The sequence below is a fragment of the Eubalaena glacialis genome, chromosome 16, assembly GCF_028564815.1.
Source record: "Eubalaena glacialis isolate mEubGla1 chromosome 16, mEubGla1.1.hap2.+ XY, whole genome shotgun sequence".
NCBI classification, from domain to species: Eukaryota; Metazoa; Chordata; class Mammalia; order Artiodactyla; family Balaenidae; genus Eubalaena; species Eubalaena glacialis.
In genome coordinates this window covers 82,610,859-82,621,191 of record NC_083731.1, presented here as the reverse complement: position 1 = coordinate 82,621,191, position 10,333 = coordinate 82,610,859, and positions in this window count along the sequence as shown.

Genomic DNA, 10,333 nt, shown 5'->3' with positions numbered 1-10,333 from the left:
CCAGCCACAGCGTTATTTTGTTTGCCTGCTTGTTCGGTATTCGCTTCTATTATTGTCGAGATTACCCCACGGCTGGTGAATTATGAATTAGAAAAAGGAGTTTACGTTTCAACTTCTAGTAACAAGCGTAAGGGTTTGTGTTAAATATTCTTGTATTCATCAGCGGCAGGATATTCTTTTGTGGAATAAAATGTCAGGGTTCTGTGGGTTTTGGTTTTTTTAAGCGAATTTTAGATGTGGCGTAATTTGGAAGGCTCTCTGTGGTATCACTTTCTGTTTATTTTTGATACAGCTGACTTGAACGGATCTTGTTCTGCCCCGCCACTCCCGAGTCATAAATTATAAGTTTTGCTTCTTGCTTGATCAGAATCAGCTTTTGTTTCTTTCCCTGAAAAGCGATATCCCTATTAACTTATTTTCAGTAATGAGATGAGCATAAAAAGAAAAAAAAGGGGGGGGGGGAAACTCTGCTGGTATTGTCAGGTCTTTACTACCCTTCAGTGTCCTTTTAAGTTTGCTCCTTGCTGACGCTCCCTCAGGGACGTAGGAATACATATGAAATCCGTAGGAATTTCGACCTTAAGTTAGAAAAATTAAGAGTATGGCAGTCTTTAGGAGGTTAAATCAGAGACAAGGCTAAAAGGCCAGGTTTATGTTGCATACAAAATCAATTGTATGTTTGACCCGGCAGTTAGACAAAAGGTACTTAATCCTTACGTGCTTCAGTTAACTCACCTTTAAGGTGGAGAGAATTTAATAAAATAGTCTCTAAAGGTGACTGTATTCATAAATTTGAAAATATAGTTAGCTATAATTATTTTTGGTTTGCTTTACAAAAACTTCTTGACTCCCCCGCCCTCATTTTTTTTTTTTTTTTTTTTTGGCATATGAAAACCTTATATTAAAATCCATGAAATCATAGCATTTTTGAACAGAAATAGAACTTAGAGATTTTTTTGGTCTGCTTCCCACATTTTTATAGGAAGCTTGTGCAGAAAGGAGAAAGGAACAGTTCTAGGTCTTTGGAGCCAGACAGATTTGGATCAGATTCAAATCCTGGGGCAATACTGATATGCTTTATAGTACAGCTTGTGAGAGCCCCTGGAGTTAGACTTCATGGGCTTGAATCTTGGCTATGTATACTTCTTATTGATTGGCCAGCTCTGTGACCTTGAGATAATTACCAAGCCTTCCTGTGTGCCACCTCGCAGGATATGTGTAATGACTGAAAGGCTATGTAAAGCACTAAACATGCGTCATTATTATCTGATATCCGTTTAATACTCTTTGAATTCTTCCTGGGGCTTCAGTTTCAACATGGGTAAAATGGACATATACCTATCTTGTTGGGAGTTTGGAAGGATTAGATACAAATAAAACATCTAGTTTGGTAATAGATATTCAGTAAGTTGTAGTCATAGTAGTAGTAATACTAGTCAAGAAAAGCCAGTACCAGAACTTTTAGCTCAACTTGTACTGTTGTGAATGCAGATTTTGTGTAGCCACCTTTTATATTTAATCAGTCCACTTTAACTATTTATTTACTGGAACAGCTGAATGAGTAGGGGCCATATGAACTACCACATTTATTATCTAATAATGCATTTATGATGTTCTTAGAATCCTTGTCATTTTTATTATTTTATTACATTTTATTTATTTTGATTTATTACGTTTTTAATATATACACAATTTCTCATACTATTTCTACCACAGTGTCAGAAATTTTAGAATAAAACCAGATAAAAGTCGTCCCAACCAATTGCTATCTTGTTGTAGATCCAGAAGTAAACAGGGAATTAAGGTGACTTTATCCTAAGTCTGCTAGCAGCTACCATTGCTGTTATTGGGTTTTTCCCCCATATTTGTCTTAGAGAACAAAGAGGGTTCTCAAACCTGGAAGCAGAGACAGCTCCCGAAGAACAACAACAAAAAGACAAAATATGCAAATGTAAAAGAAAAAAGCTCAAATAAAAATGCCTCTTAGAGAATGTGCAGTAGATGTGAAGAGCTGTGACAGGCGCTTCCTTGGAAGGAAGGAAGTGATGGGCAAAGAGTGGGTATATAGATAGACTAATATACATGAAAGTGCTTATTACCTTCAACTTCTGGTGTGAGTCAGTATTCTTGTGGTCTCCTCTGTATTCAGCATGGTGCCAGGTGCTGGAGGTTACAGAAGGAGTTCAAACTTGTTCTAAATCAGGGTGCCTTTTGTACAGCTTGTCTGTAATGCCAGTACGTCTGAATGCCCAGATATCTGAAATCTTGTCCATTGCAGCCTCTTTCAGTGTTTTCTTTCTAAAGGTTTTTTTTTTTTTCTTCTCATATATTAACTTGAAATTTATTCTTTAAAAATTAATTGGTACTGGGACTTCCCTGGTGGTCCAGTGGGTAAGACTCTGAGCTCCCAATGCAGGGGCTCCGGGTTTGATCCCTGGTCAGGGAACTAGATCCTGCATGCATGCCGCAACTAAGAAGTCTGCATGCCTCAACTAAGACCTGGCACAGCCAAAATCAATCAATAAATATTTTTTTAAAAAATTTAATTGGTACCCATAAAATCTATTTTGTCTTGTTTTTAAGTTATATTAGAAAGAATGATCACCTAAAAATAGTAATACATGGAAAAATCCTGAAGGAAACAAAGACTATATGTTTTTTTTCTTCTAACCTACAAAGGATCATAATATTTTACAACAAATGTGGTTAACAAAAACTCAAATTATAGGATTAATGTTCATGTCTGCCCCTCCAAGCTGACTGAGAACTACTTTCCCCCTGGAGCACCATGGCCTTTTATCCTACCTCAAGGCTTCTGTGCTTGTCTGGCCTGTCTAGAAAGCTCTTCCTCAGGCTCTTGGCTAGGGCAGCTCCTTCTCATCCTTCAAGGCTCAGTGTAAATCTCGTCTCCCACAGAGGAAGTTTCTGAATGCCAACCAATAAGCACATCACCCTTCCCGAAGGAATACCCAGTGTTTGTTTAGTTATTAAGGTGAACCTGGCGCCAAGGGTGGTCACTGATTGGCTTGAGCCAATCAGCACATTCATTTCCCTTGACCACAGTCATTGGTTCAGGGGTGGGCCCGTGACCTACTCAGCCCAACCAGGGAACTCTGAGTACCATCACGTAGAAAGCAGGGATGGGAGCCTTACCTCTCTACCCCTGTCCATCTCCATCCCCTCCACCTCCTCCTGTTTCCTCCAGGCAAGGTCTTGTGAGGTTATGACTATTACAACGCCCTTACTACAGACCTGAAAAGGAAGCTGGCATACAGAGTTGGATAGAAGTTGGAGCCAGTGGCATAAGCCAACCCTGAAACCCACCCTACCTCTGGATTTAAATTGTGTGAACCATACGTTTCCTTACTGCTTAGGCCAGCTTGAGTTGAGAGTTTGTTAGTTGCTGACAAAAACATCCTAATTTCCTCTGCAAGGTAGGTCTTCCTTGGCTCTATTATCCGAAGCATCTCCTGGTTACCCAGTTACCCTGTATTGTTAATCCGTTTATTTCTTTTCCAATATATACCACAAACTGCAGTTATTTATTTATTTATGTATGCATTAACTTATTTTTTCTCTTTCAGTTGTATGGTTCAGGAAGGCAGTGACCTTATAAACTTACTAGGAAAAAGGGACATGTATCAGCTTTCCTCTAATACAGGGTTTTTCAACTGTTGACATATTAGGGCAGGTAATTCTTGGTTGTGTGGGGACTGTCCTGTGCCTTGTAGGATGTTTAGCAGCAGCCCAGGCCTCTACCCACTAGATACCAGTAGCAGCACCCCTCGCCCCCAAAGTTGTCCTCGATTGAGAACCATAGCTGTAAGATTTTATTTAAGCTTCACTGGCACAAAAAAGATATAGTCTTAGGACATGTTTTTGAGAGAAAAAGTATGTCTGATTTCTGAACCACAGAGACTAAGATGGGAAGAACGATGGCCTCATTATGAATGAGTCAGGCAACGCCAGCCTGTATTTGGTCCAATAGGTGCAGAGGGGTAGGATGCCTCCCGTTTAGCTACAGGACATGCTTGTTGTGAAAATGTGCCCTACCCGTTCCAAGGAGTTCATTTTGACTGTTGAGAAGTATTTTTGTGATTATAAACTATTTCCCTCAGACAAGTATGCATAACTCACCACTTTTCTTTGGCTTAGTTTCCTTGCTTGTGAAATAATAATTTGAACGCCTGCACAGTTACTGAAAATTATTAAATAATTCTTACATTTATGGTTACCTTAACCATTCTGTTTCAGTAGAAAAAAGAAAGAAATTTAGTGTTTGGATAACCAGGATCATTGCTGCCTTACATACCATTCTGATTTTTCACCCTGAAAACTAAATTCACATGCTATAAATAGATCCCTCTTTTCCTCTTCTCTTTGTTTCTTCAGCACATGGGAGAAAAAGCAAAGGGAGAAAGAGGATCCTGTGTCTTCTCTATTCTGAACTATAAGGGGTAAATTCAAAGTTCTTACACTTAAAGATGAGTCATTTCAGTACAGACTATTTGGATTTGCCCTGTTGAAAGGAAGCATCTTCCTTTCAGAGAGGAAATAACCACCAAAGTGTTGGTTTTTTTTGTTTGTTTGAACCAGATAGACTCTGAAGCCAGGATGTGTCTGAGCTCCAGAGATGTTAGCATTTATGATGGATGCCGTTGGTGGGTGGCACATCAAGTTCTTGGAACCGAGGGTGTATTCAGTTCCTCCAACAAATTAATAATCCACTCGGGAGGGTGGGAGTGGTAGAATGAATAACATTTTCAGGCTGTGTTTTTATTGGACAAGTGGGAGTTCTTACATCATTTGTGCCAAGTGAAATGAAATCCCTTCTTCGACACTTGGGGAGAGCTGGCTACCTGATTGCAAAGTGAAATCTTGGCAAGAATGGATAGAATCACAAAGAGTCAGTTGTCTTGTGGTGAACAACTAGAATAATGTGGGAAAGAGAGAGACGTGAGACCTGAGAGTCATGCAAATTCAAGTTACTTTAATTCCCCAACACAAAGGAGAAACAGCAAAAAGGGTATTTCTTGCCAATTCTGAAAGACAAGGCACTCCAAAATAATTGCACATGACTTCCAACTGCTTTCTACATCAGCAAGCATAAGGCTTAAGGTATGTTCGAAGGAATGAGTAAAGCATTGAAGAAGATGTATCCCTCTAACCTCCTAGAGAGGGGAAAACACAGTTACTGTTGGGAAGCTGATATTGCCGACTAACGACCCTGAAACCAGATATTTAAATTCTGAAATGGTAAGTCTTTTTCCTGAGGAAGTTTGTAAATTGTTATTTTTCTTTCTTTCTTTTTTTGGTCATGCTGCATGGCTTGAGGGATTTCAGTTCCCTGACCAGGGATTGAACCCCTGCCCTCAGCAGTGAAAGCACTGAGTTCTAACCACTGGACCGCCAGGGAACTCCCTGTAAATTGTTTTTTTTCATTTTAAAGAAAGTACACTCCACAAATATGTTATTGCACTTTAGTTTATGCTTGCAAAGCCTCTCTTCTGAGGACTTCACAATTTATCAACTCTTTTCATTTTTTGACTATATAAATTCTTCCCCTTCACCAACTGAAGAATGTCACTTGCCTTCCAGCTCTACAAGGATTAGGTCATTAGCCGCTGCTGTCACTGACCTTCAACACACCTTGAAAGGAGTTGACAGAGGTCAGGATGACGCACTCTGTGCTCTGAGAGAGCTGGCAGAACAGGCCTTTAGAAAGATATTTTCAGGAGAAAAGTTTATGAACCCAATTTCTTACATCTTCCCATACTTAGAAAACACTAAAAGCATTAAGATTTTTGTGCCTTGTGGCCAGCAGTAACCTTGTACCAAGATGTGTGCTTGATTGCACCTGTCCCTTCTCCAAAATCACAGGAGCAGGACCCCAGGGTCCTCCCCACCTCCCCCCATGTCCTCCGCCTGCCTTTTGTCTGTGGAAAATCTTTAGCCAAAGAATAAGTCTAATCAGAGAAGTGAGAAAGTGCAGAAACAAAGGGAAACAGTCCAACAAGACTAAATAATAATTGTTTAGTCATTAAGCATAGTCTAGGACCTTTAGTTCCTCTTCAAGGGCTATATATCTGAGCTCTATCCTGTGAGCTGTCTTATAGATACTGAAACCCCCAGGTGGAAGAAGTTAACTACCTGATGACCAGGCTGTAGCCATGACAGAAGCCGCCACAATTCTGAGGACTGGCCTCAAAGAAATGGGAACAAACTGACCCTGGAACTAGAGACTAACTGCATTTAAAACAATCGAGATGACGCTGGTCAGACCACTGCATGACTGATTTCAAGATGCCTGTCAGAGCTGGCTGTGACTGTGCTGTTTCTCCAGGTAGCCCCCTCCCTCCAAGTATAAAGTTCTTGCCCCCTGATTGTCTGTGAGGGGAATTGGCCTTTGGATAGGAGTCCGCCCTCCCTCCCTCCCTCCCCACCCCAGTCCTGGTTGCTGACCTCCAAAATAAAGCAAACTTCCCTTTCCACCAACCTTGCCTCTTTTTAGGCTTTTGAGCAGCAATCAGCCAGAACCCCACTTTCGGTAACATGCTGACCTCCTCCCTTACCTCTTGGGAGCCGTTCCTCAGAGCTCTCTGAAAGACTGTCTCCCCGGCTATTGTCCTCAGTAAGTCCCCAGATGAAACTGAAACTCACAGCGATCAGGTTGTGCACTTTTATTTCAGTTGACACCTTTGTCTCTGAAGGGAGGGAACAGGGTCAGCCCAAGACAAAAAGTCAGGAAAGTCTGTCTCTACCTCCTGACACCTGCCTCTCTATACCTGTCTTCAGCCTCCTCATTTACTATTAGTTGTGTCTCCTAACTGTCCCGGAACGTAGACCCCTGATCACCCACTGCCAAGGTTCTTAAGCCCTGCACGCATGTTCTGTTCCTGTCCAATTTCTTCTTGGCCTTCCAAGGGCTGAGGGGCCTAACGAGCAAAAGGCAACCCCAGTCCTGTCTTACATCATCAACTGTAAAAAAGTGCCCTTCTCTCCTGGAACAAACCACAGCAGACCACTTTTCCCTCTGTCCCTGCACTGGCCTTGCTTGGTCTTCCAATGGTGAGGACACGTCCTAAGGAGAAACAGAACCAATCTAGGCTCATTACCACTGGGGCAGCGATGAAAGAAAAGGATTTTTTTGTTTCCTGAGAGTACGGAAGCCCCACTTTCACTACTGTGACCTATGACATGTCCTTGAGGATGGCATTTGTCCTTGAACAGAATCAGAGCTCTTCCCTGGGCAGAGTAAAGTGTGTCTGTTTGCAAGGGAATGACGGGGTGCTTGGCAGGAAGGGGGGAGGGGGGACCCCAGTACTGAACCCTTCCAGGAACGGTTCCAAGTACCTCGTTGACTTTTTTCAGTAGCAGTGGGGCTCCAGGAAATTAATCATGCGTGATACCATAAAACCAATACGGCCAGACCTTTGTGCTTTTAAATATGTTCTTACAGATTACATAATGAAAATGCCTGTTAGCCTTCAGCTTGACATGATTTTTCCTAATTAGTCAACTCTGCACGCTTGGCTTCACCTACAATGGATGAGCACCTTCGGTGTGCAAGGCCTTCGCTTTGACTGGAGACATGGTGAGGAACGGCCCAAGGCCCTGCCCTCAGGAAGCTGAAGGGGAAGCAGCTCTTAGGACAAGATTCAGGGCCCGGCTGGCTGGGCTGTGGATTCGGTGTTACAGTGAGAGTTTCAAGACGGCACACTAGGCTCTGTGTCTGGAGTCAGATGGATCTGGGTGTAAGTCCATGCCCACAACCTCTCGTGGGCATGTTTCTTAACCTCTGTGAAATCGTACCTGTAATGTGGATAGGAAACCTACCACATTGTGGCTTTGCGGAGACCAATTAAATAATACAACGTAAGCAAGGTGCCTGCCACAAAAAGGCAGCACGATGAACAGCAGCTGCGGTTGTTATTGCCTGATGACTTGACCTCCTGCTCACCAAAGACACCTCCACACTTCCTTCCCCTCGTAATCCTCTCCCAGCACGACAACACGCAACGGCTTACCCTTCCTCATCTTTCGCAGGGTGCCGCTTCTGTGGCATCGCTGCTCAGACAATCGACAGTCACAGATTTCAAAAAGTTCGGTAGATCTGTGTTAATATCTTCGCGGATAATTCAAAATCAGAGAGTCAAATTTTAGCAGGGAGATTTAAATGCCTCCTTTCTGCTGTGAGAGAGTCTTGAGAAGATTCTGAATGCCATAGATTTTAACTTTGTCAGTGTCCTGGAAAGATTAACTTTATTTTTTTTTAAACCTTTATTTCTATTACATGGTTCTTAAAGCCCTTTCCCCAGTGTTTTTTTTTTTCAAATGGTCATAGGAACATACATATATATATTTTTTAAGTATTTATTTATTTATTTATGGCTGTGTTGGGTCTTCGTTTCTGTGCGAGGGCTTTCTCTAGTTGCGGCAAGCGGGGGCCACTCTTCATCGCGGTGCGCGGGCCTCTCACTATCGCGGCCTCTCTTGTTGCAGAGCACAGGCTCCAGACGCGCTCAGTAATTGTGGCTCACGGGCCCAGCTGCTCCGCGGCACGTGGGATCTTCCCAGACCAGGGCTCGAACCCGTGTCCCCTGCATTGGCAGGCAGTTTCTCAACCACTGCACCACCAGGGAAGCCCCTCCCCAGTGTTATTTTATAACACATTACATTTCTGCTTAGCAGATCGCTATAGTGATACTGGTACATTTTCTAAAGGAATGTTACAATACCATGCACTGCAAGGGCTAGTCAGCCACCCTTGTTCAGCGCGGGAAGTTTCCCCAAGTCTAGCCATTCATCCATTCATCCAACAAATATCTGTGGAATTCCTTCCATAAAAAGCCATTATGTAACAGTGTTACAGTTGATTCAAAGATTCATTATCAACAAAAAATGTTTGCCTACCTGCTGGGGTGAGGGATGCAGGGAGATACAAGTGAAAGGCTACAGGGAGATGTAGGTGAAACCAAGGACTTAGGGACCAGAGAGAGCTATGCCCAAACCTCACTCTCTAACTGTGTGACTCTAGGAAGCAGCTTAAGCTCTCTGAGCCTCAGCATCTTCATTTTCAGAATGTGGATCCACCATCATTCATTCAACAAACATGGCCACTGTGTGCTAGGTATGTCTCCTCGTTAAATTCATTCACTTATGATCTCCTGTTAAATACCACTGTGCTCTAAGACATCTAGCCAGTAGATCCTCAACAAATGCTATTTTATGTTCTCCTGTCCTTCTAACTTATATATTCATTTACTAAACTTTGGGGACTTCCCTGGTGGTCCAGGGGCTAAGACTCCGGGCTCCCAAGGCAGGGGGCCCAGGTTCAATCCCTGGTCAGGGAACTAGATCCCGCATGCGTGCCGCAACTAAGAGTTCTCATGCTGCAACTAAAAAAATCCTGCGTGCCGCAACTAAGACCAAGCACAGCCAAATAAATAAATATTTTAAAAAGTAAATAAGTAAATTTTGAACCAAGTCCAGTGCTAGGAAGCAAAAAGAGATAAAGACCACACCTCAAGCTTCCCAATCTAGTTGGGGACACAACCCCTAAACAGATAATTATCCAGGAATCATTGTAATGACAGCGCTGTGCATGGAACATCATTGGAACATTACTGTTGGAACAATAATTGGAAAAGAAGTGAGACCCTAGCCCAGCCTGGGGCAAGGGTGTGGGAGGGGGAATAAGTTGTTGACCCCTGAGCTGAGGTGGGCAGCTGGAGGAAGGGTCCCCCATCTCAGGTCCAAATGTGCAGATGCACAGGAGGTGCTGATAGCTGTGAGGACAAGCAGGTTTCTGAAATAAGGAACGGACAACAATGATGTAAAAACGTAAGCACATCAGAGTGAACACATACTGTGTGTTTCCAGACTGCCTCTGAGTATGAAACTGTAAGCATTCCAAGTCATAGCACTGGCTCTCCAGGAAATTGATCTGCGCAAGTAAAACCCATATGACCAAATCTTTGTGTTTTTATTTTTAATTTTTTAATTAATTAATTAATTTTCTGGCCGCACCGCGTGGTATGTGGGATCTTAGTTCCCCAGCCAACCCGCGCCCCCTGCAGTGAAAGCATGGACTGCCAGGGAAGTCCCTTTGTGTTTCTAATATGTCCTCACAAATTACATAACAGAAATACCTATCCGCTTGACTTTTTTTTTTTTCTTTCCCAATTTGCACTTTCCTCATTTGGAGTAATCTGGATGAACCCAGTTCACCTGACTGGGACTTTTAAAACAGCGTGATGGAGTCACGTGGTTGGTGAAACCTTCTAATAATATCAAGATGGTGCTTCGTATCCTGACTGGAGGAGGGTGACCC